General features: G+C 42.4%; 1 protein-coding gene and 1 pseudogene across 4 annotated transcripts in view; one reads left to right on the top strand and one right to left on the bottom strand.

Annotated features, from left to right (window-relative positions):
- LOC127486861 (uncharacterized) overlaps positions 1 to 27,691 on the bottom strand; it is a 63,386-nt gene that overhangs the window by 21,097 nt on the left and 14,598 nt on the right. The window contains exons 2-3 of one of the 4 annotated variants that reach the window (XM_089309594.1): positions 16,557 to 16,771; positions 7,894 to 8,094 (exon numbers count right to left, since the gene is read on the bottom strand). The exons of 2 other annotated variants lie outside the window; for them this stretch is intronic. The gene's annotated coding sequence lies outside the window, so the exon portion shown is untranslated. The remainder of the gene's footprint in view (positions 1 to 7,893; positions 8,095 to 16,556; positions 16,772 to 27,691) is intronic. One more of the 4 variants, XM_070054821.2, reaches the window with a different exon arrangement.
- On the top strand, positions 12,358 to 26,955 carry LOC149123271 (vacuolar protein sorting-associated protein VTA1 homolog; annotated as a pseudogene).

Genomic DNA, 27,691 nt, shown 5'->3' with positions numbered 1-27,691 from the left:
GTCACCACTCACCCAGCCCTGCAAAAGATGCTTCAAGATGTGTTACACACAGAAACACAGCCATAAATATGAAAAAAGGTAAAGGAAGAAAATCTCCCAGTAAAAGATCACAGGAAGTTCAAAGCATATATTAGAAATATCTTTGGGAAAATGGCAGGGCAAAGTTACTACTTATCAATAGTCACATTGAATGTTAATGGACTCAACTGTCCAGTTAAAAGACACAGACTGGCCGAATGGATTAAGGAAAAAGACCCATCTATTTGCTGCCTACAAGAAACACATCTTTCCAACAAAGATGCATGCCGACTGAAAGTGAAAGGTTGGAAGAAGATATTCCATGCCAACAGAAACCAAAAAAATAGCAGGTGTAGCCATGTTAATATCAGACAAAATAAACTTTAACACAAAAACTATTAAGAGAGACAAAGAGGGGCACTATATAATGATTAAGGGAACAATTCAACAGGAAGACATAACAATTATAAATCTATATGCACCTAATTACAGGACACTAGTTTATTTAGAAGATATGTTAAGGGACTTAAAAGGGAGACATAGACTCCAATACATTAGTACTTGGGGACTTCAATATTCCACTCTCAGAAATAGACCAACCCAACAGAAGATCAACAAGGAAACAGCAGATTCAATTGACACTATAGCCCAAATGGATCTAACAGATATATACAGAACTTTCAATCCTACAGCTAAAGATTTTACATTCTTCTCAGCAGTGCATGGAACCTACTCTAGGACTGACCACATACTAGGCCATAAAGCAAGTCTCTGCAAATTTAAAAGAATTAGAATCATACGCTGCAGCTTCTCAGACTATAGAGGAATGAAGTTGGAAATTAGCAACTCAGGAATCCCTAGAGAGTATGCAAAAACATGGAGACTGAACAACATGCTCCTGAATGAACACTGGGTCATTCAAGAAATCAAAAGAGAAATCAAAAACTTTCTGGAAGTAAATGAGGATAACAACACAACATATCAAAATTTATGGGATACAGCAAAAGCAGTGTTATGAGGAAAGGTTATAGCAATAGGTGCCTACACCAAGAAATTGGAAAAACACCAAATAAATGAGCTTTCAATTCATCTCAAGGAATAGAAAAACTACAGCAAATAAGACCCAAATCTAGTAGGAGAAGAAAAATATTTAAAATCAGAGAAGAAATCAACAGGATTGAATAAAAAAAAATTACAAAAGATCAGCTAACCAGCTGTTTTTTTAAAAAAAAAATAAACAAAATTGACACCCCATTGGCCCAACTAACTAAAAAAAGAAAAGACCCAAATCAATAAAATCAGAGATGAAAAAGGAAACATAACAACAGACACCAAAGAAATAAAAAGAGTCATCAGAAATTACTACAAGGACTTGTATGCCAGCAAACAGGGAAAACTGTCAGAAATGGATAGATTCCTGGACACATGCAATCTACCTAAATTGAACCATGAAGACATAGAAAACCTACACAGACCCATAACTGAGATAGAAATAAAGGCCCTCCCAAGAAAGAAAAGACCAGGACCAAATGGATTCACTGCTGAATTCTACCAGACATTTAAAGAACTAACTATAATTCTTCTCAAACTATTCAGAACAATCAAAAAAGATGCAATCCTCCCAAATTCTTTCTATGAAGCCAGCATCACCTTAATTCCTAAGCCGGAAAAAGATGCAGCACTGAAAGAAAATTACAGACCAATATCCCTGATGAACATAGATACAAAAAACCTCAACAAAATTCTGGCTAATAGAATGCAACAACACATCAGAAAGAACATCCACCCAGACCAAGTGGGATTTATCCCTGGTATGCAGGGACGGTTCAAAGTTCGCAAATCAATCAATGTGATACACCACATTAACAAACTGCAGAAGAAAAACCATATGATTATCTCAATAGATGCAGAGAAAGCATTTGATAAAATACAACACCCTTTCATGATGAAAACTCTAAGCAAATTGGGTATAGAAGGAACATTCCTCAATACAATCAAAGCAATTTATGAAAAACCCAGGGGCAGCATCCTATTGAATGGGGAAAAGTTGGAAGCATTTCCACTGAGATCTTGTACCAGACAGGGATGCTCACTTTCACCACTGCTAGTCAACATAGTTCTGGAAGTTTAGCCAGAGCCATCAGGCAAGAAAAAAAATTAAAGGGATACAAATTGGGAAGGAAGAACTCAAACTATCCCTCTTTGCAGATGATACGATTCTTTATCTACGGGATCCAAAGAACTCCACTAACAGACTATTGGAACTCATAGAAGAGTTTGGCAAAGTGGCAGGATCTAAAATCAATGCACAAAAATCAACAGCCTTTGTATACACAGACAATGCCATGGCTGAGAAAGAACTGCTAAGATCAATCCCATTCACAACAGCTACAAAAACAATCAAATACCTTGGGATAAACTTAACCAAGGACGTTAAAGATCTCTACAATGAGATTTACAAAATCTTAAAGAAATAGAAGAGGATACAAAAAAATGGAAAAATCTTCCGGGCTCATGGATTGGAAGAATCAACATCATCAAAATGTCCATTCTCCCAAAAGCAATTTATAGATTCAATGCAATACTAATCAAAATACCAAAGACATTCTTCTCAGATCTAGAAAAAAATGATGCTGAAATTCATATGGAGACACAGGAGACCTTGAATAGCTAAAGCAATTTTGTGCAACAAAAACAGAGCTGGAGGCATCACAATACCAGATTTCAGGACATACTACAGGGCAGTTGTAATCAAAACAGCATGGTACTGGTACAGAAACAGATGGATAGACCAATGGAACAGAATAGAAACACCAGAAATCAACCCAAACATCTACAGCCAACTTATATTTGATCAAGGATCCAAAACCAATTCCTGGAGCAAGGACACTCTATTGAATAAATGGTGCTGGGAAAATTGGATTTCCAAATGTAAAAGCATGCAGGAAGGCCCCTACTTTACACCTTACACAAAAATCCAGTCAACATGGATTAAAGACTTAAATCTACGACCTGACACCATCAAATTATTAGAGAACATTGCAGAAACCCTGCAAGATATAAGCACAGGCAAGGACTTCTTGGAACATACCCCGGAGGCACAGACAGTCAAAGCCAAAATTAACAATTGGGATTGCATCAAATTAAGAAGTTTCTGTACTGCAAAAGAAACAGTCAGGAAAGTGAAGAGGCAACCGACAGAATGGGAAAAAATATTTGCAAACTATGCAACAGATAAAGGGTTAATAACCAGAATCTACAAAGAAATCAAGAAACTCCACAACATCAAAACAAATATCCCACTTAAGAGATGGGCCAAGGACCTCAATAGACATTTTTCCAAAGAGGAAATCCAAATGGCCAACAGGCACAGGAAAAAATGTTCAAGGTCACTAGCAATCAGGGAAATGCACATCAAAACCACAATGAGGTTTCACCTCACCCCACTTAGAATGGCTCACATTCAGAAATCTACCAACAACAGATGCTGTCCAGGATGTGGGGGAAAAGTGACACTAACCCACTGTTGGTGGGAATGCAAACTGGTCAAGCCACTATGGAAGTCAGTCTGGAGATTCCTCAGAAACCTGAATATAACCCTACCGTTCAACCCAGCCATCCCACTCCTTGGAATTTACCCAAAGGAAATTAAATTGGCAAATAATAAAGATGTCCACACCATAATGTTTATTGCAGCTCAATTCACAATAGCTAAGACCTGGAACCAACACAAATGCCCATCAACAGTAGACTGGATAAAGAAATTATGGGACATGTACTCTATAGAATACTATACAGCAGTCAATACCAATGAAATCTGGTCATTTGCAACAAAATGGAGGAATCTGGAACACATCATGCTGAGTGAAATAAGCCAGTCCCAAAGGGACAAATACCATAGGTTCTCCCTGATCGGTGACAACTAACCAAGCACCTAAAAGGAAGTCTGTTGAAGTGAAATGGACACTTTGAGAAACAGTGACTTGATCACCCGTTTTCCTGACTATTGATGTACAACTTAGTACTTTATCCCTTTTAGTTTTTTTTTTTTTTTTGGTTGTTCTACTTAATACTTTGGTTGAATTCTGTAATTAACACACAGTTATTCTTAAGTGTTGAACTTTAACTGAAAAGTGGTCCTTGTTAAATATGAGTGGGAATAAGAGAGGGAGGAAATGTACAATTTGGAACATGCTCAATTGGACTTGCCCCAAATGGTAGAGTTAGAAATGTGCCAGGGGATTTCAATTCAATCCCATCAAGGTGGCATGTACCAATGCCATCTCACTAGTCAAACTAATCAGCTTCAGTTCAGAATTGATCATAGTGATAGGATTAAGAGTCAAAGGGATCACATAAGCAAGACTAGTATCTGCTAACATTAACTGATAGAATTAAAAAGGAGAGAATGATCCAACATGGGAAGCTGGATACACAGCAGACTCATAGAATGGCAGATGCCCTAAACAGCACTCTGGCCTCATAATCAGCCCTTAAGGCATTTGGATCTGGCTGAAGAATCCATGAGAGTATTTTAGGCATGGAAAGCTAAGACACACTGGATAAAAAAATAAAAAAATTAAAAAAATAAAAACCTAAATGAAAGATCCCTGCGAGTGATATCTCAATGGATAGAACAGGCCTTCAAAGAAGGAGCTACCTTTCTCTGAAGGCAGGAGAGAACTTCTACTTTGACTATGACCTTGTCTAAATAAGATCAGAGTCAGTAAACTCAAAAGGCTTCCACAGCCTTAGCAACACATGACAACAGCCTAGGGTGATTACTGACACCATAAACAAGACTGTCAATAGTTAAATCAACAACAGGAGTCACTGTGCACTTACTCCCCATGTAGGATTTCTGTACTTAATATGTTGTTCAATGTGAATTAATGCTATAACTAGTACTCAAACAGTACTTTACACTTTGTGTTTCTGTGTGGGTGCAAACTGTTTAAATCTTTACTTAATATATGCTAAACTGATCTTCTGTATATAAAGAGAATTGAAAATGAATCTTGATGTGAATGGAATGGGAGAGGGAGCCGGAGGTGGGAGGGTTGCAGGTGGGAGGGAAAAAGCCATTGTAATCCAAAAGCTGTACTTTGGAAATTTATATTTATTAAATAAAAGTTAAAGAGAAAAAGAATACAGGGGGCAGAAGCATAGCCCAGGTACCAAGTATATAACAGACTAGATTTTACAGACCTCCATTTCTAGAGATGCTGATAGTGGAATGATGTAATGGGCATGTGGTAGGAAGCAATGCAAATAGTGACTCTCAGATTGGAGAGGTCATCCCTCCACCCCAGGCTGCACCCTTAAGACCACTGTCTTTCTAATCCACTCACAACTCTCTTTTGAATGCTGGTCTAGAACTTCTGTTACCACCAAGTTTTGAAAACTAATGGATGAGGTAAGGTAATATCAAGTATATCTTGTTCACTCTGGTCAGTATGATCCATAACTGCTTGGACCATGCAACTAGGTTCTTTACTTTTTAATGACTCTTGTCTCTGCTCTGAGCCTGAAGGTGTTATCTCAGAGAGCATTAAGTTGTATTCTGTTAGAAAAGATTCCTATTTATTGAGCTCCCTTCTTCAAATGCCATAAAAACTTCTCACTTCCAAAGGATATGGGACTGTCCCCCAGTACCCAAACTTCCATGTTCCCAGAAACTATGTATTCTATAAGTTCTGTAACCTTGAATGAGTAGCACTGGGCAGGCTATACAGTGCAGGAATTGAGAAACTTCATTTAAAGAAGATACACCAGAAATCCCATAAATGCAATTGCAACACAGTGTAAGTCAGCATGCACACATCTCACAGTAAAGACATTTCACTAGTATTGTTGCTATACTCATCTTAAAGATGAGTAAACAGTGACAGAGGTGCAACCTACATTCAGCTCATATACAATTCGGCTCCAGTGGTCTGAATACCCATCTCCATCCCATGGCCATCTTGTATGAGACTAGTTGTCTACAGAAATTTTAGAACCCCTTTCTGTATTGCTGGAGACCCACTGGTCTTCTGTCAGACACATCATCTTCTTTTAAAAAAAAAAAAGATTTATTTTTATTTATTTGACAGGCAGAGTTACAGAAAGGGGTAGAGACAGAGAGAGAGGTCTTCCATATGCTGGTTCACTCCCCAGATGGCCACAACTGAGCTGTGCCAATCCGAAGACAGGAGCCAGGAGCCAGGAGCTTTTTCTGGGTCTCCCACATGGGTGCAGGGGTCCAAGGACTTGGGCTATCTTCTACTGCTTTCCCAGGCCACAACAGAGAGCTGGATCAGAAGAGGAGCAGCCAGGATTAGAACCAGCACCCATATGGGATGCTGACACTTCAGCCCAGGGCGCTAACCCACTGAGCCACAGCGCTAGCCCCTCATCTTCTGACCAAAAAAAAAAAAAAAAATCCTTGAAAATCCAACATTATTTATTCCTTCCATGGCTTTGGAACTAAGGATCTACCACTGGTATCCCTTCCTGAACCAGCCAAGGTCTATAGGGTGTACCTAAAAGAGATTATAATGCCTCCAATCTACAACTGCACCTATGCCATCAAGAGACAGGAACCTGCCCTGCTCTCCAAAGTTCCTTTTACCCCCACACTAACATTCACAGACATAGAAACCAATCACACAGTCCTTGAGCAATATGAGGACAGCTTCAGGACCAGAAATTCTCTAAAGATGGTGGGAGTGGTCGCAATGGCATATGCTGAGAAGGAAAACAAAGGAGACTTTCCATGATCTTTCCCTGTTGACATCACGGGCTGATGAAGCTACTTTCCCTGTAAAACAGTGCACACCTCCGTTAGGAAGAAATTTGCTGGAAAATCAACCTCTTAGGATACAGCGAGGATACATAAAACTTGTCTAACCACATGAAGTGCTCACATAATATTCCAATTCCTCATTAATTCCTGGCTTGGCAAATACATTTGAAAGAAAAATACTATAAGCTGGCTGGCACCACGGCTCACACAGCTAATCCCCCACCTGCGGCACCAGCACCCTGGGTTCTAGTCCCAGTCGGGGTGCAGGTGTCCCAGTTGCTCCTTTTCCAGGCCAGCTCCCTGCTGTGGCCCGGGAGTGCAGTGGAGGATGGCCCAGGTCCTTGGGCCCTGCACCCACATGGGAAACCAGGAGAAGCACCTGGCTCCTGGCTTCAGATCAGTGCGATGCACTGCCCGCAGTGGCCATTGGGGGGTGAACCAACAGCAAAAGAAAGACCTTTCTCTCTGTCTCTCTCACTCTCCACTCTGCCTGTCCAAAAAAAAAAAAAAAAGTGGCAAATGTGTTTTTGCTGAAAGCTTTTCCAACAGCTCCTCAGTCTAGTTTGCCTTCACTTTGAAAAGACTCTTTTTCTAGGATATACATGAGCATTCATTGACTTGGCCATCAAACATAATTTTTGCAAAGAATTTAACTGTACCCAGCTTTTATCAGGAGCACAAGAATATATCACATTGATGACTTCTTCCCTTTATGAGACTATTTGACACACTTGTGAAGAACATACAATGCTAATACCTTTTAGTCCTTCCTGGGTTTTGGTGCAATGCATGCCTCATTTAAAAAATTAATTGTCATGGATGCTACAAATCAGCCCAGCTTATATGGCCCCCCCTTCCAATGAAAAGTCAAATTGAATTCTGTAGGCACTATCCTTAGTGCTCTCAGTGACTTCTTCACTTGTGGAGCTCATATGCCTTCTAAATTCTCTGGATCATTTGTGATATCCATTACTTCTCAAGGGCTGTGATGCAAGGAATAACCTCGCTTGGAACCTTGCTATGTGCCAGTAAAATTAAATTAGATTTCTATTAATTGTGCTATATTGGAAAAATAGTCACCTACATACCTTGAGCCTGTGATTCTCCAAACCTTGTTATCTAGTAGGACTTTGGCCATGGATATAGAACAGTAAAACATGAGAATGGCTACTAAGACCTCCTTAATAGATGATGGACCCAAACTTGGCATACTCCATTTGGCAAAGGGGATGGCTTCCAATGTCTGCTGTCTATGTCCAGATGCCAGGGTACAGCAGGAGGTCACTATTCTAATGATAAAAAAGAAAAACCATTTAAGTTCAGCTGGACACCATTTTGCTGACTGTTGATCTCATTACTGTTAATCCGGATGCCTTCACTGATGACAATCCAGAGACCCAAAGTAGTCACAGCCATTATCTGCTAACAAAAGCTTAAACCAAGAGTGAAGCATTAGTATCCATTATATCACAATTCCTCAGAACCCATCTAGTCCAAACCTTGAGAGTTGGAAGCTGTTATACTTGGCCCACCCATAAATAGGACGTTAATTGTCCCAGATTGTGGGGAGCAACCCGGACTGGACTGAGTTACTGGAATTAAGACTTATTCTATGCATCTGCTCTCCCACAATATGACGCTGAGAAGGGAGAAGCAGCTTCTACACAGCTGCCTCCAGTTCAACCAATAAGCAGCAGGACCTGCTCCTGATTGGAGGAGAGCAGCGTACTCGGCGTGTGGGTAGCAGAGTTGGGATTGGCGGAAGAGGACTATAAAGGAGGAGAGAGACGGCATGCACCAGGAACATCTAAGAGGAACATCTATCTGAAGGAACACCTGTGCAGCCCCCGAGAGAGCCGACCGGCGGTGTGCCGCTCCCCCGCAGAAGTGGGGAATGTGGCAGGGGGAACCGCCCTTCCACGGAGGTGGAAGGGACGGTAGCCAACCCGGGAAGAACCAGCAGCAAACCCAGGGAGGGCCGAGCAGACAAAAGAACAGCGCAGGGTCCTGTGTCATTCCTCCACGAAGAGGGGGAGCGACATAATGGTGCCGTGACTCGGATATGAAGCCTAGGCAGGGTTTAGTGTCGTTCCTCCACGAAGAGGGGGAGTGACATAATGGTGCCGTGACTCGGATAGGAAACTTAGGAGGGAAGAAACGGGAAGAAGTGGAAATTACCGGAGAGAGAGACTAGCAAAGAGCCTAGGGAAAAGCCGGACAGAAAAGGTGCTGGAAGAAGCTATCGAAAGCCTAGGCATAGACTCGGATATGGACTGTGGGAAAGAAGTTAGGATTTAAAGTGAAAGCAAGAAGAAACTTAGACTCAGATACGGACTGCAGGTTGAAAGTAAAAGTGAAACCTAGAAGGAACACCACGGACTGTGGGGAGAGGCCAGGAGAAATGAGGGAGGAATATTGTTGGAAGAAAACTTAGGGAAACATACTGGGTAGAGAAAAATGTTAGGGAGGATGAAGCCGCGAGTGCAGGCCGAGACGGAGACGTAAGCCAGCTTGGAATTCAAGTCAGCCCGGGGAGCAAGAGGCGAAGATCTGGAACCAGAGGCAGAGACGTGGGCCGCCAGGTTGGAATTCGCCAGGTTAGTCCAGGGAACTTGGACTGAATGCCGGGGGTGGCGGAAACGTGAGCTGGGGCTGTGTGACTCGCGGAAGCCTCCGCGTGCAGAGAGAGCACGGGGTGTGAATGGATAGGGAACGCGGGGCTGGCGCGAGGCCGTGGTGTGGACGCGAAGGGCGTGGAGACCGCGGAGCGCGCGAAGCCAAGCGCGCAAAGCTGGGAAGCCGCGCAGATGGGAGAAGCGCGGGCTGAAGTGGCTCAGAGCCGGGAAGCCGCCGAGAAGCCGCCGAGAAGCAGCCTCGGGGCAGGCGCCGGGAAGCCGCAGGGATAAGAGAAACAGAAGTTTTAGAAGTAAAATGAGAGAAATAGGAATGCTGGTAGATAGAAGTAAAATAGGAGAAATAGGAATGCCCGGAGATAGAGAAATAGAGAAAAATAAGGCCTCCCCACAACACGGCAATGAGAGAGCTTGGATTCGGTCTGCCTGATTAGGACGATAAGCACCTGCGGGCGGCTAGCAGCTTATGCACCGCAGGTCACCGAAGACAGGCACGAATTAACACCAATAAGTCTCCCCACAATACGGCAATGAGAAGGCTTGGGTTCGGTTTGCCTGATAGGACTTGTAAGCACCTGCAGGCAGTTCTAGCAGAATAGAGCATGCGCTGCAGGGCACCAAACACAGGCACGCATCAGCGCCTAAAAACCCCCTCACAACATGGCGAAGAGAGGACCCAGATTCGGTTTGCCTGATTGATAGGACTTGTAAGCACCTGTGGGCAACTCTAGGAAGCAGAGCAGAGTGTGTGCCGCGGGGCACCGAAGACAGGCACGTATCAACGCCAAAAATAAAAAGAAAGGGGGATCTGTGGGGAGCAACCCGGACTGGACTGAGTTACTGGAATTAAGACTTATTCTATGCATCTGCTCTCCCACAATATGACGCTGAGAAGGGAGAAGCAGCTTCTACACAGCTGCCTCCAGTTCAACCAATAAGCAGCAGGACCTGCTCCTGATTGGAGGAGAGCAGCGTACTCAGCGTGTGGGTAGCAGAGTTGGGATTGGCGGAAGAGGACTATAAAGGAGGAGAGAGACGGCATGCACCAGGAACATTTAAGAGGAACATCTATCTGAAGGAACACCTGTGCAGCCCCCGAGAGAGCCGACCGGCGGTGTGCCGCTCCCCCGCAGAAGTGGGGAATGTGGCAGGGGGAACCGCCCTTCCACGGAGGTGGAAGGGACGGTAGCCAACCCGGGAAGAACCAGCAGCAAACCCGGGGAGGGCCGAGCAGACAAAAGAACAGCGCAGGGTCCTGTGTCGTTCCTCCACGAAGACGGGGAGCGACACCAGATGGGCTCTATATCCTTGTACTGCAAGGAGGATGTCACAGATATTGATGCTCCAAACTTATCCAGCTCCCTGCTAATGTGTCTGGGAAAGCAGCAAAGGCTTGCCCAAATGCTTGGGCCCCTGAACCCATGTGATATCTGGAAGAAGCTCCTATCTTACGAGATCAGCCTGGTCTAGCCCCAGTCATTGCAGCCATTTTGGAGAAGAACAAACCAGAAGGAAGATCAGTCTCTCCCTTTCTCACTCTAACACTGCCTTTCAAATATATAAATAAATCTTTTAAAATGTAATCATTTCAATAGATTCCTCAGTGCTCAATCACGATGACTTTTGCCTCCTTAAGAACATTTTCATTTATTTTTTAAAGATCTGTTTATTTGAAAGGTAGAGAGGGGGCTGGTGTTGTGCTGCAGTATGCCAAGCTGCCATCTGTTATACTGGCATCCCATATAGTCACCAGTTCAAGTCCCACTTGTTCCACTTCTGATTTAGCTTCATGCTAATGGTCTGATAAAGAGTGGAAGATGGCCCAAGCACTTGGGCTCCTGCCACCCCCATGGGTGACTCAGAAGAAGCTCCTGGTTTCAACAAGGCCTAACACTGGCCATTGGAGCCAGCAGGGGAGTGAACGAGATGATGGAAGATCTCTCTATGTCTCTCTCTCTCTCTCTCTCTCTGTGTGACTTTCAAATAAAGAATTAAATAACTTAAAATTATTTTAAAAAAGACAGAGAAACACACACAAAGTGGTTGAGGAGAGAGAGGCAGAGAGGTCTTCCATATGTTAGTTCACTTTCTAAATGTCTGCAAAAGCTGTGGCTGAACCAGGCTCTCAAGTCCCCTAATAAGTAGTAGATCTTGCACTTAGATGAAAGGAACTGAAGAATTTGAACCACTACCCCATGATTCCCAGAGATATTAAGCAGGAAACTGGTTTGGAAGTGGAACACTGAAAACTTAGATTAGCACTGCAATATAGAATGTGGGCATCACATGCAATGGGCAACAAATTAGAAAACCTAGAAGAAATCAAAACACATGCTACATAACAAAATTGAGTCGTGAAGACATATGGAAAACCTAAACAAACAAAAACCAAGACAGATACTGAATCAGTAACAAAAACTCTCCAAAGAAAAGCCCAAGACCAGATAGCTTCAGTGCTAAATTCTACCAGCCTTTCAAAACAGAACCAATTCCAATTCTTCTTAAGCTATTCAAAACAATGGAAAGAGACGAGTATTCCCAAACTCCTTCTATTTGGCCAGTGTCACCTTATTTTCTAAACCAGAAAATGATACAATAGAGAAAGAGAATTAAAGAACAATATCTCTGAAGCACAGATGCAAAAAATTCTTAACAAAATACTAGCTAATAAAAATCCAACAACAGATCATAAAGATAATTTACCTGGACCAAGTGGAATGTACCCCTGGTATGCAGGGATCATTCAACATATGCAAATCAATAAATGTGATATGTGACACTAGAAAACTAAAGGATAAAAACCACATGATGATCTCAATAGATGAAGAGAAAGTATTAGTAAAAAACAAGCTTTCACTATAAAAACCTTAAGCAAGTTGGGTATAGAAGGAACATTCCTTAACACATTCAAGGCAATATATGACAAATCTTCAACAACATCATATTGAATGGGAAATCTTGGAAGCATTTCCATTAAGATCTGAAACCACAGTTGCTCTCCATCACTACTAACAGTTTTAGTCATGGCAATAATTCAAGTAAAAGAAATTAAAAAAAAATTAGAAAGGAGAAAGTCCAGTAATCTGTTTGCAGATGACATGATCCTCTATATTGGGAAACCAAAAGACTCCACCAAGTGATTATTGAAACTCATAAGAGAGTTTGGTAAAGTTGTAAGATATAAAATCAACACACAAAAATCAATAACCATTACATACACAAATATGCCATTGCTGAAAAATAACTTATCAGATCAGTGCCATTCACAATAACCATAAACATTTTTTATTACCTTGTAATAAATTTAGTCAAGGGTGTGAAAGATCTTTACAAGAAAAATCACAAAACGTTAAAGAAATACATGTTCATAAATTGGAAGAACTAATATCAAAATTCCCATACTACCAAAATAAATTGTTTTTAATTTTATTTTTACAATCATTTATTTATTTGAGTGGCAGTTATAGACAAAGAGAGGGAGAGACAGAAAGCGATGTCTTCTAACTGCTGGTTAATTCTCCAAATGGCTGTAATGGCTGTAATGGCTGGTGCTGGGCTGATCTGAACCCAGGAGCTAGAAGCTTCCTCCTCATCTTCTATGTGGATACAGGAGCCCAAGCACTTGGGCCATCTTCCTCTGCCTTGAGCAGAGAGCTGGATCAGAGGAGCAGCTGGGACCCAAACTGGCATCCATGAGATGCCAATGCCACAGAGGCTCAACTTACTATTCCACAGTGCCAGTCCCCCAAAAGCAATTTACAGATTCAATGTGATCTCAATCAAAATATCAACACCATTCTTCTCAGAGTTAGGAAAAAAATGATGTTAAAATTGGGATGAAATACCAAGGCAATCTTAATAAAAGCAAAGAGGGAGGCATCACACTTCCAGAATTCAAGATCTACTACAGGGCAGTTATAATAAAAATAGCTTGTTATTGGCATGCCAAAAGACATGTAGACCTATGAAACAGAATAGAACCTCTGAAAATTAATCTGCACATCTAAAACCAGTTAGTTTGTGACAAACAAATTTAAAGCAATCTCTGGAGAAAGGACAATCTTCAAAAATAGTGCTGGGAAAATTTGTTCTTCACACTGTAGTAGGAAACAAGATCCCCACATTGCAACTTGTACAAAAATTAACTGTAATTGGATCAATCATCTAAATCTAGGGGAAAATATCAGGGAAACTCTGCAAGACATTGTCATAATCAAAGACTTTTGGAAAAAGGCCCCATGAAGCACAGACAATAAAAGGAAAAATAGCCAAAGGAGATTATATCAAGCTAAGAAGCTTCTGAACTGCAACTAAGGAAGCAACTGACAGAATGCAAGAAAATCTTCACAAACTATTAGTAAAAATCTCCAAAATCTCTATGAGCTCAACAACAAAACAAAGAATCCAATTCAAGAAATGAGCAACAGGCATTTTTCCTGTTATATTAACAGGCAGTTTTAACAAGCATTTTTCCAAGGAAGAAATTCAAATGGCCAACAGACACATGAAAAATGTTCAGGATCACTAGCCATCAGGGAAATGCTAATAGAAACCACAGTGAGATTTCTCCTCACCCCAGTTAGTATGGCTATCATACAGAAACCAAAAATTGTTTTGGGACAGGCACTGTGGCTTAGTGGGTTAAGCCACTGCCTGCAGTACTGGCATCCCACATGAGTGCTGGTTTGAGTCCTGGCTGCTCCACTTTTGATCCAGTTTTCTGCTAATGAGCCTGAGAAAGCAGTGGATGGTGGCTCATGTGCTTGGATCCCTGTACCCATGTGGCAGACCTGGATGAAGTTCCTGGCTCCTGGCTTCAATCTAGCCCTGCCTTGGCCATTGTAGTCATTTGGGGAGTGAACCAGCAGAGATCTCTCTCTCTCTTTCTCTGTAAATCTGCAATTCAAATAAATAAATAAATCATTTTTTAAAAATCACCAAGTATTTTACTGAACAATTTTAAATGTTGTATGAGCAGACATCTACAACCATTGAATTATTTTTACAATAGTCAGTCTGGTTTAAACTGCTTTTCTGTGAATGTAAGAATATGTACTTGAAAAAAGTATAGGCTTGAGGAAGTGGTGATATGCTCGAGTGCTAGAGTGGAGATGGCCGAGCTTGCTCCACTGCCCCCACTCTCCCCACACATTAAGAACATTCAGCACCACCTGATGGTCAGGAGCATGACAAACAGGACTCTGTGGTGGCCAGTTACTGAATAGTTGCTCAAGAACTGATCTGAGAGGTGGTTGGCAGCCATTGTTCGATCATTATGTATCTCACCAAGGGGGTCATTTTATATGCCATGCAAACTAGAATGAAGATTCATAATAAAACTGAGTGTTGTAAATTTTTATCAAAATTAATGGGTCAGTTAGAAGCTCTTAAGAAACAATTGGGGGGCTGGTACTGTGGTGCAGCACATTAAAGCCCTGGCCTGCAGTGCTGGCATCTCATATGTGCTCCAGTTCAAATCCCAGCTGCTCCACTTCTGACCCAGCTCTCTGCTCTGCCCTAGAAAAGCAGTAGAAAGATGGCCCAGCTGGTGCTGCAGCTCACTAGGCTAATCCTTTGCTTGCAGTGCCAGCACCCAGCGTTCTAGTCCCAGTTGGGGCACTGGATTCTGTCTTGGTTGCTCTTCTTCCAGTCCAGCTCTCTGCTGTGGCCCAGGAGTGCAGTGGGGGACAACCCAAGTGCTTGGGCCCTGCACCCACAAGGGAGACCAGGAGAAGCACCTGGCTTTGGATCAGCGCAGAGTGCCGGCTGTAGTGTGCCGGCCACAGTGGCCATTGCGGGGTGAACCAATGGAAAAGGAAGACCTTTCTCTCTCTCTCTCTCACTGTCTACTCTGCCTGTCAAAAAAAAAAAATAATAATGAAGATGGCCCAAGTCCTTGGGCCCCTGCACCCATGTGGGAGACCTGGAAGAATCTCCTGGCTCCTGGCTTCAGATCAGCACAGTTCCAGCCATTGCAGCCATTTGAGGAGTGAACTAGCAGATGGCAGAGGCTGACTCTCTCTCTGTCTTTCTGCCTTTCTGTGACTCTGCCTTTCAAGTAAATAAATAAATCTCAACAACTGTTAGACTGGACTCGGATGGGACTCAATTATCCCAATGAGAGACTTCAATAATACAAAAGCAAAGAGGTTTATTGTTCTAGCTTGAGCTAGGGTCCACTCCTCCAATCATCACAGCAGTCTTCTGATGAGAATCCATCCCATTTCTTTTGTGGGGTTTATATAGGGTTTTCAGAGACATTCTATACATTATAGCACCATTCAGCAAATCATCTCATTCTGTGGGAAATTTAAAGAACATCTCTTAAAATTGCTTAGTAAATCCAGTGGTGGGAATAGACTAGTAAAGGTGGTTGGATGGCTCTGGGTTGATGCTTTTTAAAATGATTGGCTAAAGTATAGGGTATGAGCCGCTAGGGTGTATGTTCCAAACTGCAGGGTTTTGGGATGCTATCAATCACCTTAACCGCCTGAAAAGATACCTGGAACTTTAGATATTTCCCTGCTATCTGCTGATTGGCTGTTGCTAGGAGAGTTTATCACAAGGGGAGTTTATTTTTCTTCCTCCAGAGCTTTTGGCTTAGGGTTCAGGGCCCGGTCATGCCCAAGTTACAAGATGGAGGCCTGCTGCTCCTCCACACATGGAGGAGCCGCACCGGACCGGACGCTTGATGTTCCCCTTTTTTACAAGTCCTTTCTATAGTAAAGTAAGAATAAGTAAACAGTGAACTCCCAAAGCAAGAATGAGTAGAGAGAAATGAGAAAGAACGAAGCAACGAACTTCCCCGCGAACTCTCCAACGCACTCTCCAACCAACCCACACCACCATGCCGTCTCTCTCCTCCTATATAGTCCTCTCCACCAATCCGTGCTCTGCTACCCACACTCTGAGGGCGCTGCTCTCCTCCAATCAGGAGCAGCTCCTGCAGCTTGTCAAGTTCGTGAGAGGCAGCTGGGTAGAAGCTGTTTGCTCCTCTCCCAGTGCCATATTGTGGGAGAGCAGATGTATAGAATAAGTCTTAATTCCAGTAACAGTATAGTCCGAGTTGCTCCCCACAGATCCCCCTTTCTTTTTATTTTTTTGGCGTTGATACACGCCTGTGTAAAGTTCAGCGTGATCTTCATGCTATTGACTGTCTTGTTTGTCGTGCTACTTCAGAGTTCGTTGAAAAATGTCCCATATTCCAAAGATCCCAGGAATTGGTTATTCATTGTTTTCTTCCTCAAATAGAGTTTTTTTCTTCTAGCTCTTCTGCTGGTAGGTTTACCAACCGAATTCTTCTCTCAGGGGTCCATATTGGTTGTGCCGCACCCTGCGGAAAAAAACAAACGGCGCCTCGTACTCTTCTGAGTAAGGGGAACGGGCCTTTCCATTGGTTGTCCTGTAAATCCTTCCACATTACCCACTGTATTGATTTCTTATCAGCTGATTGAGCATGCATTTCTGCAGGTGTTTTACCGTTCTTTTTCTTGTTCAGAAAATTAATTGTATAAAGAGCTAAGGCCAAGGCATCCTTATTGGATGCGGCCATTTCCCCTATTCCCCCCCCCTTTTTCTTTTTTTTATTTTTGACAGGCAGAGTGGACAGTGAGAGAGAGAGACAGAGAGAGAAAGGTCTTCCTTTGCTGTTGGTTCACCCTCCAATGGCCGCCGCTGCAGCCGGCGCACCGCGCTGATCCGATGGCAGGAGCCAGGATCCAGGTGCTTTTCCTGGTCTCCCATGGGGTGCAGGGCCCAAGCACCTGGGCCATCCTGTACTCCCTGGCCATAGCAGAGAGCTGGCCTGGAAGAGGGGAAACCAGGACAGAATCCGGCGCCCCAACCGGGACTAGAACCCGGTGTGCCGGCGCTGCAAGGTGGAGGATTAGCCTATTGAGCCACGGCGCCGGCTTCCCCTTTTTGTTTAATTATTAAATTTTTTAAATATAAGTGAGTGCGTTCTACCACAGCTTGCCCTTGTGGATTGTATGGAATACCGGTAATATGGGAGATTCCGAATTCTTTCAAAAATGCAGCAAAACGAGCTGATGTATACGCTGGGCCGTTATCCGTTTTGATCACATGAGGAACTCCCCAGGCTGCAAAAGCCTGCAAGCAGTGTTGGATTACTTGTTGTACTCCTTCTTTATTCATGGCTGTGGCCATAACTACACCTGAATATGTATCTACAGTGACATGAACACAGCTTTGTCGCCCAAAAGAGGGGATATGTGTAACGTCCATCTGCCAGATATGTCCTGGTTTAAGGCCACGGGGATTGGCTCCCGTAGGAATCTTTGGAACTATGGCAACAACGCACTTTTCACAGGATCTAATAATACCTTCTGCTTGCTTGTGGGGAATATTAAATTTAAAACTTAAAGTGTGGGTGTTAACATGCCATTTAGAGTGATATTCTTTAGCTTGTTCCAAAGCGGTGCATGCAAGCAAGAATCTTGAATAATGATCGGCCATCATGTTTCCTCGAGTAAGTGGGCCGGGTAAATTAGAATGAGCTCTTATGTGGCCTATGTAAATAGCATGCTCTCTTTGATTTAATAACCCCTGAATGTCACTTAAATAAGAATAGACTGAGGAGGATTTAAGAATAAGGCACTGTGTAGCAAGCATCTGAACTGCATTCACCACATATGCACTATCAGACAAAATATTCATGGGTGCGCTCTCTCTGCGTAATACTGTTGCGGTAATAGCTAATTCTGCATGTTGTGGAGAACGGGATGCTGTTAAAACAAAATATCATTGATTGTTAAATATAGCTGCTCCTGTTCCGCCTTTAGCTCCATCCATAAATACGGTAACTGCCCCTTGAATTGGATCCCTTCGCACCTTCTGTACCCGTTTTATTGAAACCTGTGTGCAGAAGTTAACAAATGGATGGCGAGGGTAGTGATTGTCAATCTCTATTTGTAGAATGAGAACTATGTATGCCCATTGCCAGCATTCCCTTGTAAAGGCTTCTACTGCCTCTTGAGCAAAGGGAACTACACATCGCTTTGGAGTCTTCCCCGCCATTTCTGTCGCCTTTTTTTATTGCTGTTAATATCAAATCAGCCACCGCAATGCCTTGGGTGTATAGTACACGTGGTGCATGTGAATGTGGGTATACAAACAACAAGGGTCCTCCTTGCCAAATGACTGCGAAGGGATACAGCTGTTCCATAAAAATTAATATTTCTAGGGCTTGTTGTGGATCACATCTTTCCATCTGCATTGCTTTAATTTGTTTTTCGATTTTCTGTAACGCCAAGCGGGCTTCTTTTGTCAATCTACGAGGGGAATCAAGCTGGGCATCTCCTTCTAAAATATTGAATAATGGCATCATATCTTCGGTGGTTAATTTACAATAGGGCCTCAACCAATTTAAATTGCCACATAATTTTTGGAAGTCATTAAGGGTCTGCAACCCATCTATTGCAATTTCAAATTCTAATGGGGTCACCTTTTCAGAAGTTACTTTAAGCCCTAAGTACTGTACTACTTCCCCTTTTTGTATCTTCTCTGGCGCTACTTGTAACCCAACTTTTTCCAAATATAATAGCAACAGCTTATATGCTTCCATAAGGTGATTTTCACTTTCAGCCGTTATTAACAAGTCTTCCATGTAGTGTAAAATTTGTACTTTTGGGCACTGTTGTCGAACCGGCTCTACTGCCTGATCAACATATAGCTGGCATATGGCAGGACTGTTAGTCATTCCTTGGGGAAGCACTTTCCATTCATATCTTTTGTCGGGACCTTGATGATTAATGGAAGGTACGGTGAAAGCAAACCTCTGAATGTCTTGTTCATGTAGAGGTATGCTAAAAAAGCAGTCCTTCAGATCGAGTACTATTAATGGCCAATGCTTTGGGATCATAGTAGGAACCGGGAGTCCGGGTTGTAATGCCCCCATGGGTTGCATCTGCTGATTAACAGCCCGTAAATCATGCAACAACCTGTATTTCCCCGATTTTTTCTTTATCACGAATATTGGCGTATTCCATGGGGAGGTTGATGGTTGCAAATGGCCTGCCTCTAATTGTTGTAACACTATATCATTTACCGCAGCCAACTTTTCCTGGGTAAGGGGCCACTGTGGTATCCACTTTGGCTTGTTGTCCAGCCATGACAATGGCAGCGGCTGCATCTCAGTGGCCCCCACGAAAAACCCGTGTCCTGTCTTTTAAAATCGCCTTTGGGCTGGGCTGGGTCCCTTCTGCCTTCTCTGGAGCCTAATCCTCTCTCCTGATATCCCTTTTTATACATAATACGCCGTCCTGTAGAACTCTCCAATTGGTCTTCATTGGTTAATGTCAGTCCCAATTGTTCTAAAATGTCTCTTCCCCATAATGTGATGGGGAGTGCACTAACATAAGGTTGCACATTTCCCTTGTTCCCTTCTTGATCCTGCCAATGAAGCACCTGAGCACTTCTTAATGGTGTCATGGCCGCACCTAGGCCTACTAAAGTATTATCTCCTGGCTGAAGGGGCCATGACTTCGGCCAATCATTTTCCGAAATTATACTTACATCTGCACCCGTATCTAGCTGGCCCTGAATCGACTTTCCTCTAATGGTTAAGGTCCACAGAGGTCGATCTGCTAAAGACAGGGACAAGGCTGCAAATTTCTCCCCTTGGGGTCCATGAACATCCTGCGCTCCAGTCATAATCAGCATTTGAGCCACAGGTTCTTCTGGATTGATTTGTATAATACCCTTCGTAGATTGTATTAGCACCTTTAACTTATCAAAGGGTAATTGGATGACTCCGGTAATGACCATTAGGCCTCTTAAAGCATTTGTTTCTTTTCCTATGATTATTCCAAGTCCCTTATGCTCAGCTGAAATTGTTTCTGCCCTCACCTCTATGGCTTGTGGCCCCATTTGAGGTGTTAGTAACGAATACCCGGTGGCTCGTAACTCTGCGCAGTAAATATTTGGTTTTTGTATTGTTGGGACCGTGGCACCCACCGATTGTTTTGGCCCCGGGGTGCAGGGGCCCACATTCCATTTTTTTGTTGTTGTCCATATACACCTGATCTTTTTATGGGGCCCGGCTCATTTGGCATCCTCAGGGGATTGCCTGTGCTATACATTTTAGAGTAACATTCACTGACCCAATGATTCCCTCTTCTACAGCGTGGGCAAAGGCCTGGTCTTCTCGAGTTCTCTATGCCCTGCTGATCTCGGGCTGGAAATTTCACCCTACATTCCCTCATTAGATGCCCTTCTCGACCACATCTAAAGCATTTTCGTCCCCTCATGTTCTGTCTAAATTGTCGGGTCACTGCTACTGCAGCATGTGATCCAGAAGCTACATCATCCATGACATCCCTACAGATTTTCAAAAAGGTAGGGATGTCTTTATGCTGCCATGGTCTAAGAGCTTCACGACATGTTTTATTGGCCTATTCATACGCCAATCTTCTGACTAAGGGCATTGCTTCTTCCACAGTTTCAAAAATATTTTCCGCTGCTTCCATTAATCTATTCACAAAGTCAGCGTAAGGTTCAGTAGAGCCCTGCACTATCTTAGTCAAGCTGTGTCTTATCTCTCCTTTTCTGGGTACCACCTTCCAGGCTCTTCTTGCTATCTCTCGCACTTGTAAGAGGACAGCTGTTGATAATCGGGCCTGCTTATCGGGATTGGCAAATCGCCCTTCTCCATTTAACATTTCCTCATCCCATGTTTGATTCCCTGCTCGATAGTTCTGCTTTGAATATTCTCGCGGGAATTCTCTATAAGCAGCTAACCATAAGAGGAAGTCACCCCTGCCCAACACCGCCTTTACTAAATTTCTCCAATCCTCGGGTATTAGGCCTTGCTGTCCAATGTTATCAAGGATTGCCTGAGTGAAACTTGCATGGGGGCCATACAATTGCACTGATTGTTGCAATTCTTTAAGTAATTTATGGTCAAGAGGCATCCAACCCCTGTTTCCCTGTTGATCCTGAATTACAGGAAACACCTGGCCTGGTTCCTGGTACTGCTCCCAAGCAGGTTTCCTATAAACAGCTCCCCTTTGCTTGCTTTCGGTTCTTGGCCTTTCTATCTCCTCCTGCATACCTACTCCCTCCATCACTCCTTCTTCCTCCTCCCACTCTTCTTCAATCTCATGTGGAAAAAAAGGGGCTTTTCTTTACAGGAGGAAACTTTGGTAGTACCAATGGGCGATACCGGGGTGGTGATTCATCCTTTATGGTTGAATTTGCCAGCCTTGTAGGGCCAGGATATATTCTTGGCATCTCTCTCGGGGGCGAGGTTCCCTTTTCAGCTTCCTTCTCCCCCCCGTAAGCTTCCTGGCTCTCTAAATCCTTCTTTGATTTTCTTTTCACCTGTCCGTTACAATAGCTGCTCGCCTGGCTGCCCTGCCATAATTCTTCCTGCAATTCACTCCCCTCATTAAACAACAACTCGATCCCTTCTGTGGGGTCCTGGAGCGCCTGATCAACGAGTTGCCACAGCTTCAGCACTTCTATCGATTCCCCAGCCTCGCGTAATTGCCGTCCCACCTGCCTCCACTACTGTAGAAACCAGGGGGACGTCTCTATGACTGCTCTTACGAATGCATGAATTTTCCTCCCCCCTCGTTTCCCTCGCTTAGAAGAAAAGCTGCGAGGAGGTGGGGAGTAGGAAGAGAGAGAGAGAGAAACCACATTCAGCCCATATTGGATGATCTTTAGGGAGAAATAGAGGATGGTGCCTAGCAGGAAGAAGACGTAGCCAGTGGGCAAAGAGTAGCCAAAGAACTCCATTGTCTGTACCGTCCGTGACATGTTGGAGCGGTGGGCGTAATGGAAGACTGAGTCCCCCAGGCGTTCCCAGTAAATACCTCTTTCCTGGCTTCTATTTTTCTTCCCCTGCGGCTTTTTCCCTAGGTTCTAACTAGCTTTTCACCGGCACTCTTTTAGTCCAGCTTTCCCCTAGGTTCTTTGCTAGTCTCTCTCTCTGGTATTTTCCCGCTTCTTCCCGCTTCTTCCCTCCTAGGTTTCCTAATCCGAGTCACGGCACCATTTGCTGCTCCTCCGCACGTGGAGGAGCCGCACCGGACCGGACGCTTGATGTTCCCCTTTTTTACAAGTCCTTTCTATAGTAAAGTAAGAATAAGTAAACAGCGAACTCCCAAAGCAAGAATGAGTAGAGAGAAATGAGAAAGAACGAAGCAACGAACTTCCCCGCGAACTCTCCAACGCACTCTCCAACCAACCCACACCACCATGCCGTCTCTCTCCTCCTATATAGTCCTCTCCACCAATCCGTGCTCTGCTACCCACACACTGAGCGCACTGCTCTCCTCCAATCAGGAGCAGCTCCTGCAGCTTGTCAAGTTGAGGAGAGGCAGCTGGGTAGAAGCTGTTTCCTCCTCTCCCAGCGCCATATTGTGGGAGAGCAGATGTATAGAATAAGTCTTAATTCCAGTAACAGTATAGTCCGAGTTGCTCCCCACAGAGGCCTAGTCTAAAATAGCTGCACATTGATCCAGGCTCAGGTTCTTCACAACAACAAAAAGAAACAGTTGAGTGATAATGAAGCTATTACCCAAGGAGCAGTTGGTTCTGCCCATTTGGGGATTTATTCTTGGAAAATGTTTATATATGCAGACAAGGAACATATACTGCAAGTCTTTTAATAGATGTCATAACCGTGTTTGACATAACACTGATGAAAATGTGAAACATAGAAAGTATGCAAGGTGGAAGGCAACATATATCCATAATTGCTTAAAGAATGAGGAGACTCCTCAAGCAGGCCGTATTGCAATTGAGGAAGATACTGATGGTGAAGAAAATGAAGATGGTGTAGTAGCATCTCTGCCCATTCCACACACCTCAGCCATCATCATCTTCAGCAGTTGACCCAGGCAGCATGCCATCAGACAGCTATAGTTGAATACAGATTCCTCTGGGTGCACATGCCCCAGCCAACACACCAGCGAAAGTGCCTCATAGCATGGGTGTAACAAGGAATACCATCCAACCTACTCTATAGACTATGCCAGCCATTGATCCTGCACTTTCCAGTACGGTTTCCCAAGGCGATACCCACCGCACCCCTGAGGAGTTTGTGAGAGCTCAGAGATACTGCAAATATGCTGGCAGTGCTTTGCAATATGAAGATGTAAGCACTGCCATTCAGAATCTACAGAAAGACCTCAAGTTACTGATGACTGACAGAGAATGAAGACTTTGTACAACAGATCCACGAATCTTTGGCATAAAGAACTAACTCCATTACCCTATCTTCAGCCTATCAAGAGGACAGTTTTAAGACTTCAGTTGAATTGAATATGATGATAAAATCTGTGAATATCAGATTCCTTTTGAAGCATTCATCAGTAGCCTCAACCAGTTTTTATTGTCCATTTAATGGCTCCAATAATTTATGGGCACATAGGGCTGATGTTGGCAAGATCCTAAAAACACCCTTTGAACCCTGTTTCAGCAAGTGAAAACACAGAAAATATATATTGGAAATAAGCTTTATTAATTTAAATACATGAAGAGAATTTTTTAAAAGCCATAATATTTGGACAAACAGACCATATTACTTTGCAGTAAAATTGTAAATCTAATAAAAGATTCCAGAATTGTCTAGATTAGAGATTACCTTTTTGTTTTCCTTAAGATTTATAAAACAAATACAAATGTCCTAAAGTGTTAGATTAACCTGAAAAACTTATGTTCAAAACACAATTTTTATTCATTAGAGTTTATAGTTGGCAGAAGGAAAAGTCATTCAGTAAAGAGGTATTCAGACTTAATATTAATAATGTTGGTTTCCCAAATGCTTTCTCTTATCCGTCAAGCTTAAGGTGAATTGGTATTTGCTGCATCAGCAGTCTGACTGCATGTCTTAGAGAATGAAAAATAGAGGTCTGTAGAGATGCCTGAAGAGTTGGTGCTTTTAAGTTAAGATTCTTCTCAGCTGCTGAGGAGTATGTTCTATCGAGTGCATAACTATGAATGATTCAGAAGATTTATAAGACTTAAGATACTCAGCTGTTAAATTTATGAATTTTGTGGGAAATTATGGACTTACGGTGTCACCTGAATTTGCTGTGTTAAAAAAATAAATACAAAGATTCTTTTTAAATAAAACTTAAAAAAAGTATAGGCTTGTATGGAACAAGATGTTTCTAAACTTCATAACATGCTGTTATTTTAATACAAAACATACATAAGCAAATGTTTTAAACATAAATAATTGATTATAAAAGCTTGTGTTTCTAATCAAATACACTTGTGAAAAGAAATTACAATTTACCCACAAAATAATCTAGAATTTCCTAACAGTATCTAACTTAATAATGAAGTAAAAACATCCTAAAACATCTTTTCTTTGTGTGAATTTAAGTACAGTACTTTAAATTAGCATTTTCCATCCCAAAGGTTATTAAAAGTTTTGAAAGGGAGATAAACTCCATGAGGTTGGTAGATTTTCTGTTCTAAATTCTTCATGTAGGTGGGGCTGGTGCTGCTGGGCAGCAGGTAAATCCTCTGCCTGTGGTGCCAGCATCCAGTATGAGTACCAGTTCTAGTCCCGGCTGCCCCTCTTCCAGTCCAGCTCTCTGCTATGGCCTGGGAAAGCAGTGGAAGATGGCCCAAGTGCTTGGGCCCCTGCACCCGCATGGGAGACCAGGAAGAAGCAGCTGGCTCCTGGCTTTAGATCCGTGCAGCTCTGGCCATTGCAGCCATCTGGGGAGTTAATCAACAGAAGGAAGACCTTTCTCTCTGTCTGTAATTTTACCTCTCAACTAAATAAAATCTTAAAAAATATATTCTTTATATACTCATATTAATTACAACCTCCTATTTTAGAAAAATGAGGGTTAATGGTTTATGACTTCTGCTAGTCTGTGATTGTTACAAAGTAAAACTTCTAGTTTTATCTAGAAGATAATTCCTTATCTGCAATCACCGTATTGTAACAAAAATTGTGGTACTAAGTTAATAGTCTTTAAGTAAATTAGGAGAATATTTAGCAACTTAAAAACACCTGGCTAGAAAATTTCTTCACAAGATTCCTTGTGGGGTAACCACATGCTGAATTTCTGGTTTTTTATTTACGTGTCTCATTGTCACAGGCTGAACAGCAACAGAACACAGTATGAGAATGATGAGCACTCCTCTAATGCTAGAGACATATGTGCCCTGTCAGGACTTCATTGGCCTGACTCATCAAAAGACTCAGGAATAAATGTTTCTGTTTTCAAGAGAATTGTGGGGCTGGTGCCATGGTGCAGTAGGTTAATCCTCCACCTGCAGCACCGGCATCCCATATAGGCCCCAGTTCCAGTCCCAGCCACACCTCTTTCAATCCAGCTCTCTGCTATGGCCTGGAAAAGCAGTATAAGATGGCCCAAGTGCTTGGGCCCCTGCACCCATGGGAGACTGGAAAAAAGCACCTGGCTCCTGGCTTTGGATTGAGCAGCTCTGGCTGTTGCAGCCATTTGGGGAGTGAACCAATGGATGGAAAACCTTTCTCTCTGTCCTACCTCTCACTGTCTATAACTCTACCTCTCAAATCAATAAATAAAGTCTTTCAAAAAATCTTTTAAAGTGAATTGCAACCACTATTGCATGTTTTCTTTCACAACTTCAAGTGGACATAGCTCATAAAATAAAATGAATCATGGTTTCATAAACATTAAAGCTTATCATAGACAATTGGTACCAATGAATAGCTTCTTTTACAGTCTCTCTATATAAATAATTAATAAGCCAATTATTTTCTTCCTACTCTGCAAAGCCAGTCAATGCAATTGATTTCAAATTTAGAATTTTCAAATCACCCAGAAATGCACAATGTTAATGCTTTTGGAGCTTTATAAGAGCACAAAATATCAATTTTTAATTCTTGTACTTTTTAACATTAGAGAGTTCTGAGACATTAAATAGTACTTTTTCTTTCTAATCCATGTAAGACTAACCATGTGCAGAAAAAATATGAGGATTTTTGTTATGCAGATAAATAATTGTGCTTTGCCTAGAATCATGCTTCAACTTTGGTTATTTTTCCTCTTCACTGAATCCAGGAAGACAAGAGTCCTGTGAAACTAATAAAATGCCCCTGGTGTTCTTAAATGATTACTTTTTGGACAGGAACTTCCAAGAAACAACACCACAGTCGTAGTGAACATTTTCTGTGGTTGAATCTTCTCTTTGCTTTCAGGAGACCAAGAGAAGCCACCTGGAGATCTCAGAGAAGGCCACGTGGGAATGGAGGGGCATGCACCTCCTCTGGAAGCAGTTGTGTCTGTGAAATTTTTTGCTCATTGCAAATTTGACAGGTCTCTATCCATTGATAATGAAGAGACTCATCATAAAAATTAGTAATACAGAAAAAAATCATTGAAATTTCATTTTTTTCTGCCACAGGCAAGTGGAACAATATCTCTCACAGTAAAACAAACAGACTGTAAAGAGTCTATCCAATGTCTCTGGCTCTCCTCACATTCTGAGGACAGATCTCAGAGAACTTCTAGCTGCCTCTTCCAGAAAGGTAAATCAGTAAATAAATTATTAATAAAAAGAAAAGGAGGTAACTTTTTTTCTGTATTTCTGGATAGGATTCCTGTCTTTGAATCAATATGCCATGATTTTTATTCATTTTTCCTTCTTTGGAATTGGGGTAGGAGTAGGCAAAAACATGCATGAAAGAAGGGGGAAAAAGCTTAAAGTACTAGATTGTAAAGTAGGAACAAATAGGCAGGAAGGCTGGAGGTGAAGGGGTAAAGACTAGGTTAGGGAAAAAAGCCAGCTTATTAAATCCTTAAAAAGAGAAAGGAAGAAAGGAGGAGGAAATAGAGAAGTATGGTTATGTTCTTATGGAATTACATTCTTATGCAATCTGATCTCTTTGTATTAATAAAAATAGAAATGTTTAACAATTGAAAATTTATTCCTTTATTGAATCACTACTGCCTCATTCCAACACTCTATAAAAACAGAATCCAAAGGCAGGCATAGGTTGCAGGGTGGGGCACAGTGCAAGTGGCAGTGACAGACTTATTTCTCTAATATCAAATTCTACACCACAACTTCCAATCCAGCAAAGTTCTACACATCACCCAGAATCAATTGCATAAAATAAACCACTTAGGGCAAAAGCTCAGAGAAAATCAATGTCCCCATTATTCTTTGCCTGTGAAGCACTCATATAAATTAGCGTGCTGCTAAAGAAAATGAGATTATGGCCAAGCTATGTATAAAGAACATAGGGATGCAAAGTCAGGAGGCAGTTTGGTGT

The sequence above is a fragment of the Oryctolagus cuniculus genome, chromosome 12 (assembly GCF_051225735.1).
Source record: "Oryctolagus cuniculus isolate XC-2025 breed Fujian yellow rabbit chromosome 12, ASM5122573v1, whole genome shotgun sequence".
Classification (NCBI taxonomy): domain Eukaryota; kingdom Metazoa; phylum Chordata; class Mammalia; order Lagomorpha; family Leporidae; genus Oryctolagus; species Oryctolagus cuniculus.
This window is presented reverse-complemented; position numbering and strand designations above follow the sequence as displayed.